Source organism: Pseudophryne corroboree, chromosome 5, assembly GCF_028390025.1.
Source record: "Pseudophryne corroboree isolate aPseCor3 chromosome 5, aPseCor3.hap2, whole genome shotgun sequence".
NCBI classification, from domain to species: Eukaryota; Metazoa; Chordata; class Amphibia; order Anura; family Myobatrachidae; genus Pseudophryne; species Pseudophryne corroboree.
In genome coordinates this window covers 132,656,765-132,665,627 of record NC_086448.1, presented here as the reverse complement: position 1 = coordinate 132,665,627, position 8,863 = coordinate 132,656,765, and the positions used below count along the sequence as shown (strand labels likewise).

The 8,863-nt window shown below is 42.3% G+C and overlaps 1 long non-coding RNA gene across 1 annotated transcript; it reads left to right on the top strand.

The window, feature by feature from the left end:
- The first annotated feature begins 2,838 nt into the window (after window positions 1-2,838).
- On the top strand, window positions 2,839-4,375 carry LOC134928853 (uncharacterized). The gene is made up of 4 exons (XR_010178063.1): window positions 2,839-2,870; window positions 3,219-3,292; window positions 3,706-3,801; window positions 4,135-4,375. It is a non-coding gene; the product is annotated as an uncharacterized LOC134928853 (long non-coding RNA).
- Window positions 4,376-8,863: the final 4,488 nt, after the last annotated feature.

Sequence of the window (8,863 nt, the reverse complement as noted above, 5' to 3'; positions counted from 1 at the left end):
CTGCCCCCCAGCCAGTCAGCCCAGGGTTGGAATTCCTCGGAAAGTGGGAACCCCAAAAAATAAAAATGGGGTCCCCCCTCCCGAGCAATAACCAGCACTGGGCTGATAGCCCAGTGCTATGCCCCGCACCCCTGGTGGCGGTGGGTGCGGGGTTCATTGTGTGTTAATATTGTTCTTTACAGGTGGCCTACAGGTCCCAGCAAGCCTGCCCCAGCATGCTGGCACTTGGAGAACCACAAGTGCCAGCATGCCCGGACATAAAGGGCCTGCTGGCACCTGTAGTCCACCTGCAAAGAATAGTAATATTGTTCTTTACAGGTAGCCTACAGGTCCCAGCAAGCCTGCCCCAGCATGCTGGCACTTGGAGAACCACAAGTGCCAGCATGCCCGGACATAAAGGGCCCGCTGGCACCTATAGTCCACCTGTAAAGAAAATATTAAAATAAAACGCCACACGTCTTGAAAAGAAGCTTTATTTAACTGGGTCTTCACCTGGGGGCGGCGGCCGTTAAGCTCTTTTGCGTGGCCGCCGCCTTCCCAGGGCTTCCGGCGTCTTCACCTGGGGGGCGCCACCCCCCCAGGGCTTCCAGCGTCTTCACCTGGTGGGCGGCGGCTGCTAAGCTCTTTTGCATAGCCGCCGCCCAGCCAGGACTTCCAGCCGTCTTCTTTCTTCAGGAGCTCTTCACAGCTCCTCCTCCGCCGTCGGACTGACTCTCCTCCGCCTCGCGCTGACTTATATAAGTCAGCCAGAGTGGGCGGGGCGATGACGCGGCGAGCCGTGATTGGCTCGCGGCGGCCATCTTGAATTTCAAAAATGACGCTGAGGCGCCATTTTTGAAACTGGAACCGCTCCGCTGCCAAACTCTGCAGATAAAGGTAATTTTCCGCCGCCGCAACCCGCCGCCTGCTCCACCGCCGCCCGCACCACCGCCGCCGCATCCCGCCGCCCGCACAATCGCCGCATTCAGCCACCCGCACAGTGATTGACAGCGGATCCAGTGACGGATCCGCTGGCCAATCACTGTAGCCTCACTGACAGGGACGTGCTTTCATAGGTTGAAAGCACGTCCCTGTAGGAAAGCGGCACCACTAATGGTGCCGCTTTCCCATACATTTTCAATGGGCTTTTACAGCCCATGGCTAGTCCCCGCCCGTGTCCGCCCCCCGCTCCCCATATTATCCCCAGAGATAACGGGAAGCACCACGATCGGTGCCTCCCAAACACATAAGGAGGGGAGCAATGATCAGAATAATATTAAGAAGATACATATGACACAGAATATGTGTCATATGCATCTTCTTTGTATTATCTTAATCATTAATGACAGGGGAGGCACTGCCTCCCCTGCCTCCCCTGACTGCACGTCCCTGCTGTAAGCTTTCGTATATCGGTAAGACTAAGAGAAGTCTAAAAATAAGAATTCAAGAACACCTGCGGAATATCAAAAATAAAGTCCAGAACCACAGCCTCCCAAGACATTTACAAGAATACCACAACTCAGATATTCAGGAGTTGACGTTTACAGTCCTAGATCATATTCAGGAAAGTAAAAGGGGTGGGGATAGAGATATACGCTTGGCCCAAAGAGAATCATATTGGATTTACACATTGAATACGCTTATTCCGCATGGGCTCAACGAGAATATAGATATGACCTGCTTTTTATAGAAAGTGAAATCCATATTCTTCTTTTTCTCTTTCTTTCCTCCCTGAGATTTCTTTAGACCTGTCCTTATTCAACTTGTTAATAGCCAATAGGTGTCTAGTTTACCTCTCTGAGCCTTGGTTAGGGATCTGTAGAACCAATAATATGTCGACCAGTGGGAGGTCCTTATGATTACCATCACATTAATTATTAATTTACAATTGTTAGGTGTTAATTTGTCAAATGGTGTGTATACTAAAAAAATAAAAAAAAATCTGTAAAAATAGAGCCTTGTCTATTATGTCATTTTAAGACTAACAAATATCAATATTTCAATTGATTCCTTAGATATTTTGCTAATTTACCACTTATTGTCACGTATAGAGAATTCATATTACTGCTATTCTACAAAGTTCCTTCTGTATATAGTGAGATCTAATAAGACTAACAGTACAACTATATTTTGAGTTAAATACTCATAGTTCCTGATGAATCTATCTAAACAGCGCATTTATGGATGTATGATGTACTTATAAGTCACTGTTGCCGATTGATACAATCTGTGGGTGTCCCACAGAATGTGACTCCTATTGAGGAACTGAGGACGTTAGGGTCACCATGGTGACGGAACGCAAGCCGTCTCGTCCCAACGTCTTCCGGTCACGTGACGCGGTCAGTCTCCCTGACTTCCCGGTCTGACTAACAACCCGTGGCGCCTGATGACGGGGCTTTCAGCTCCAGCGTCGGCGCAACTGAGTGCAGCGCGTTTGGAGTTGCTATGGGCAACCGAAGTCGCCTTGCTGGGGAGGCCTGTCCTGAAGGACACCAATTAGAATAAGTGTGAAAAGTTTATGTCCCGCCTCCACTCCCATTCACTTCTCTATAGGCTCCGTTAGCTGTCAATCAGAACCACATTTATTTCACATAGATACTAGCCACAACAGGGTATTTTGGGAAAGCCAATTAATTAAATTATATGTGGCTTAAGTTTAGGTTTATGGTAATTTTCACTAGTTGTAAAATAATTATATACTTACATTGCTATAGGGGATTTATAAAGATCCCCTTTTTTACTTCATAATACTAGTTATTCACAGTCATTTAAACACTAATTAGTATCACTGAAGGAAGTGAGGTCATCAAAGTTCCTTCTATATAAACATGCACTTAGCCTCCATGCCTCATTGCATGATCACTGGCTCACTGCTGATCACTATTTGGAAGGTAAGGAAAACTTGTCTTTATGACATTCTACACCAGGCTCTATTTAGCTTAAGTTGATGCTGGATTTCTTTTTACACAAATATGTATTCATACTTTGTTAAATTGCTGATATATATTTTTATTTTTAAGCCTTCATGCTGGGCTGTGCAATCTTATACTCCTAGCACAGCTTCCTTTCATTGTCCACCTGTTGGTAATTAAGTGGTGGTTTCTTTAGAGTATTTGCTGTCTGTTTCCATATATCCCTGGGTCAATTGGTTTTAATTAGTGTGATTATACACATGTGTTCTCAGATTGGGACTTAGTTAACATAGGTCCTAACTGTTGTTATACAATTAAATCCTCTAGGTATCATATCCATAGGATACCATAAGGACTCTGTATAGATTTCTGCATTTTTCACCTGTATTGTGACTTCTGAGGTATGTTATGATTAATGTATTTTGTGCTTGTGGAATCTTAATGTTAATAGATTAATTACAATAGTGAATAGAGTCTTCATTGATAAGATGCAGATTCATCAGCACATGTGCTTCATATAGAAGTAATTAATTTTATACTTCTAGTCTAAAAAGACAGAAAAATTAGACAAGAGGTAATACACGCCCATTTTTATTTTTTAAATGAAGGTTAAGGTTTATGATGTATGGAAAGATTAATAGTAATCTCCTAGAACATATCTTTATGGTCTGACTAGTCCTCACATTTCAGATGTGAAGGCGTTTATATACCAGTGATTCTTGAAATGAGTGGTATCTGAGTTTAGGCCCTCCCTTTTTGTATACCTTTCACCATGATAAGGTGAGACACTAACAAATGCTAATTAACTCATTAGGTCCTCCATGTGTGCATGAAGTTGCCGATTCCTCTTTTTTTCATACGAATGCTTCCCTTTTGAGCTCTTCGTAATCTGAGTTACCAGATTCACGAGGTATGTTGTACATTATTCAACCTCTACGGTTTAATTGAATTTAGATAATGATCTAGGCCTATCACTCTTTTGGATAGACATTATTATCTAAGGTATGTCTAACATAAAATCTTTTTCGGTGGACCATATTTATGAATAACATCTTAAAGTCTCTTCTAATTATGTGAGATTATCAACTGCTCATTCCATGTTTTCGATTTTTTTTCCTTGTCTTGCCCATCTTTGTTGTTTTTTCGGACTGTTCTTTTGGATTGTTTGTACATTTTCTTATGTATTTTTATGTATTTTCATGTATTCATATATTTTATTGAATGGTTATTCTATAATTTCTAGACGCACCCCTGATGAAGTCTAGTTCCTAGACGAAACGCGTTGGGTTACTGTATTTCTTGTTGATGTTATCTCCGAATATTTAATGAGGAAGAATAAGGATACAACAGAAAGGTTGCCTTCTTTCCTCCATATCCCATTGATGGATTTCTGTAGGAGAAACTACATCATAATGTACATGTAATAATGATGGATATACTTCATGTTTCTGTATAATTGTTTTAATAAATTTTTATGAAAAGTACAGTCCGTTATGTGTTTTAAAAACCTGTATAAATATTGATTGCAAATCCTGTTAAGCAATAGTCTTTGTATAAGGGTATTTGTAAACCCCTGGGGCGCCATTTTTCCTCTTTTTCTATACTCTATTTTCTTTGCTCCGTTCCTCCTAACAAGGAACTCAGAGGAACCAGGCAGCCCATCCTAGAGATAGCTATACCTAATTGCCTATTTTGAAACCAATTAGCGCAGGAGGAGAGTGTTTGTGGAGTTTTGATGTATGTATGTATGTATGTATGTATGTATGTATATGTGTGTGTGTGTGTGTGTGTATATATATATATATATATATATATATATATATATATATATATATATATATATATATATATATATATATAATCTATCTATACAGCGTTGTTGAAAAGCAAACAGGTGTGTATTCAAATCATCACATCACATCAACGTTTCGGGGAACATATCCCCTTCATCAGGATGAACAAACAGTGCAGAAAGTGAAATATATAGACAGTCTTGGGTGAGTCTGTCTATATATTTCACTTTCTGCAGTTTGTTCATCCTGATGAAGGGGATTTGTTCCCTGAAACGTTGATGTGATGATTTGAATACACACCTGTTTGCTTTTCAACAAATCTCTGAGTGCCGCCTCATTTTTTGATCTATATATATATATATATATATATATATATATATATATATATATATATATATATATATATATATATATATATATATATATATATATATATGATAACCCAAAACCTAATACAGCTCTTACTATTGCTCTGATGCTGGTAGGTCACCATCTATGTATAAGGGTGCTGGCTAGGCGCAGGCTGGCTCCACACACTGTCCTCCCTGCTCCCTGCAGCCTGCATGCCCAGCCAATGGCTGAGCCACAGGCTGCTGCGCCACAGATAATTGGACAGCTGAGCCATCGCTCAGCTGTCCTTCCTGTACACACTCCCTGCGCGCGGCACCGCTGCCAGCATTTTAGTGCAGTATTGAGCCGCCGAGGGAGTGGGGACAGCCATAGTTCAGGTGCCCAGCATGTGGAGCCGCCGCACCGGCTCCCAGGAGCGCAGCACCGCAGATCGGACTAGAGATCCGATCTGTGGCGGCAGCGGGGGCCCTTTTAAAAAGGGGGCCCGGGGTACTTATCCCCCGGGGCCCCCCTCTTAATCTGGCTCTGCTCTGCGTTACAGCTTTGCCGAGCAGCTACTTGGTCGGGATCAAATACTTTTGCTAAGTTTTACAAGTTTGATACCCTGGCTGATGATGACCTCAAGTTTGGTCAATCGGTGCTGCAGAGTCATCCGCACTCTCCCGCCCGTTCTAGAGCTTTGGTATAACCCCATGGTTCTGATGTGACCCCAGCATCCTCTAGGACGTATGAGAAAATAGGATTTTAATACCTACCGGTAAATCCTTTTCTCTTAGTCCGTAGAGGATGCTGGACGCCCGTCCCAGTGCGTACTGTATTTGCAGTTATTAGTTGTGGTTACACACATGTTGTTGTGTTATGTTTATTGCCAGCATGTTGCTGCAATTGTTCATGCCGTTGGCTTGTGTTCTGTTGAATGCCACGTTGTGCGGCATGCTTGAGGTGTGAGCTGGTATGAATCTCACCTTAGTTTAACAATAAATCCTTTCCTCAAAATGTCCGTCTCCCTGGGCACAGTTCCTATAACTGGAGTCTGGAGGAGGGGCATAGAGGGAGGAGCCAATTCACACCCTTTCAAAGTCTTAAAGTGCCCATGTCTCCTGCGGATCCCGTCTATACCCCATGGTTCTAATGTGACCCCAGCATCCTCTACGGACTGAGAGAAAAGGATTTACCGGTAGGTATTAAAATCCTATTTTTATGCCTCATAGTAGTGCCCTTTTTGTAAACTTATGTTATTAGTACAGGTTACAGGGGGTAATTCAGATATGATCACAGCTGCATATTTGTTAGCAGTTGGGCAAAACAATGTGCACTGCAGGTGGGGCAGATATAACATGTGCAGAGAGTTAGATTTGGGTGGGTTATTTTGTTTCTGTGCAGGGTAAATACTGGCTGCTTTATTTTTACTGAACACACCCCACCCAAATCTAACTCTCTCTGCACACGTTATATCTGCCCTCCCTGCAGTGCACATAGGGGGTCATTCCGAGTTGACCACTCGCTGCCGATTTTCGCAGCGTTCAGGTAAAAAATGGCAAAACTGCGCATGCGTATGCACCGCAATGCGTACGCACGTCGTACGGGTGCAAAGAACATCGTTGCTGTGCACTGCTTCTAGCGACGATTCCATTCGCACAGCCGATCGCAAGAAGATTGACAGGAAGAGGGCATTTATGGGTGTCAACTGACCGTTTTTGTGGGAGTGGTTGGGAAAACGCAGGCATGTCCAAGCGTTTGCAGGGCGGGTATCTGACGTCAATTCCAACACCTCAGTTACTGGAATCATCGCACCGGATAAGTAACTACAGGGCTGGTCTTGTTTTGCACAAAATGTTTTTGGTGTGATGGTGGAGATTCACAGTATATTTTGGGTGGTTCCAATGTATTTTAGGACCACATCAGAGACCCATAGGAGAGCAAGCTCAAAAAAAAGATCTAATGAAAAGAGGGAGAGAAAGAGATACAGAGTATGTAGAGGAGGTGGTAGGAAACATAGAAAAAATTCAAGACTAAAATAAAATCTAGGGGCATTTTCAACCTGTCTTCAAAAGTATTAAATGAGGATGAAATTAAACTTTTATCCAAGGGTTTAAATTATGCTCCTGTATCTAAATCTAACATGTTTAACTTGTTTGTAGACTTAAAAAATATACTCGAACGTTAAGTAGGAAGCGTTATTTTGCCACAAAAACACTTAGGAATAGAGATTCTTTGGAAAGACCCATCATATTAGATCAGAATGAGGAGGTAGCACTGTCCATTTTAGAATCTCTATATACTGAGGAGGATATGGAGCTTGTAGGGGCAAAAGAAGAGCCGATATATGACATCAATTGTAGATCTAAATTTAGGAAAAATCTGACTTCTATCCTCTTCAGTATAGGGGACCCTATGTGGAGAGCTTCTACAAGACCACCCTGGAGGATTTCAGGGAATTGTGTCTGAAAGTGGAAAAAAGTACCTATAAGGATAACCTGTCTCGAGGTGAAAGGCTAGCCATCAAGTCTCTCAGTACTAATAATGATTTGGTTATAGGGTGGGGGGGTCCTCATGGACAGGGAGAACTACCTCAAAGAAGCCCATAGGCAATTAAGAGATGGTGAATTATATAGAAGGCTTGATAGTAATCCCACAGCAGTATTTCAGAATAAACTAAAAGTAATGTTGAATAGAGCTAATGTCCTAGGATCTCCAGGGAAACATTCCATTTTTTGTTTACAGTTCACCCAGTGGTGCCCACGTATTACTTTCTTCCCAAGATATACAGAACATTAGTTTCTCCCCCTGGTAGGCCTATTATTTTGGGGAGTGGTTTTTTTAACCAGTAATCTTTCACATTATGTAGATTATTTTTTGCAAAAATATGTTAACGGTTTAAAGTCGTATATAAAGGATACAACTCAGTTTTTCAATATACTAGAAGGGGTACAGTGGAGATCGGGTTATTTTTTGGTGACATGTCGAGTCACTGTACTCGAATATACCCCAAGATTTATGAGTGGAGGCAGTGGGGGACTTTTTGCGAATGGATGATTCCATATCGGGAGAATTATGTGATTTTATATTAGAGTCAATTGAATTTATTTTACATCACAACTATTTTGTATTTAATTTAGAATATTTTTTACAATTGCGCGGGATGGCGATGGGGAGCAGATTCGCCCCCAGTTTCGCGAATCTATACATGGGGCTGTTTGAAGAGCAGCACGTGTGTGTGTGGGGGGGGGGGGCGGACTGGGGGCGGATCTGGTCCTATACTGCCGCTTTATTGACGACTTATTTTTTGTGTGGGGTCATTTTTGTGTGAGTCGTCATTGATAGCTTTTCTAAATGGGCTCAATAATAATAAATTTGGTTTGAGGTTCACATATGTTTATCATGGAGAGAATTTCATATTTGGACATAGCTGTAGAAATTAATGAGAATGTTTTGAATACACACACCCACATTAAAGAAGTGGATCAAAATAAGTTTCTAAATTATGGGAATAGTCATCTTCAGAAATGGAGAGACAATGGGGTATATGCAATTCACGGCGAATCGCGGCAATTTTTCGCCGTTTTTTAATTCGACTAAATTCGCCAGGTGAATTCCGGAAGGTGGCTTCCGGAATTCACCATATTCAATGAAAAACGGATTCGCCAGAGTCGCGGGCGAAAATCGGCCGATTTGGCGGATTTTGACGCGATTTTAAAAAACGGGAAAAAAACGGGAAAAACCCAGAAAAAAAATGGCGTGGGGTCCCCCCTCCAAAGCATAACCATCCTCGGGCTCATCGAGCTGGTCCTGGTTCTAAAAATCCGGGGAAAAATTGGCCAGGTATCC